Source organism: Penaeus monodon, chromosome 32, assembly GCF_015228065.2.
Source record: "Penaeus monodon isolate SGIC_2016 chromosome 32, NSTDA_Pmon_1, whole genome shotgun sequence".
Classification (NCBI taxonomy): Eukaryota; Metazoa; Arthropoda; class Malacostraca; order Decapoda; family Penaeidae; genus Penaeus; species Penaeus monodon.
Window position 1 is genome coordinate 32,968,907 of NC_051417.1, and position 221 is coordinate 32,969,127.

The window sequence follows — 221 nt, forward strand, 5'->3', positions numbered from 1 at the left end:
GGAGGCAACAGGGAGAATACGCCCTGGCAATAAGGCGGAAATCGGAGCTGGTGGCGGGCGGGTCGGCGCACACTTACCCTCGCAGTCCTCGCGATAATGCCGCGGCAGCAGATCCCAGCTTATCCCGAGGCCCAACCCCAAGGTACACCTCGTCCGGCTTGCGTACGCCCCCCCCCACCACCCACCTCCTATAAAACTACCCCAATCCCGCCTCAATCCTA

General features: G+C 62.9%; 2 protein-coding genes across 2 annotated transcripts in view; one reads left to right on the forward strand and one right to left on the reverse strand.

Moving 5' to 3' along the window:
* Positions 1 to 221, reverse strand: part of LOC119593828 (alpha-protein kinase 1-like) — a gene marked incomplete at its 3' end in the record, with an annotated part of 69,629 nt that overhangs the window by 21,735 nt on the left and 47,673 nt on the right.
* LOC119593644 (proline-rich protein 2-like) overlaps positions 1 to 221 on the forward strand; it is an 8,739-nt gene that overhangs the window by 751 nt on the left and 7,767 nt on the right. The window lies entirely within an intron of this gene.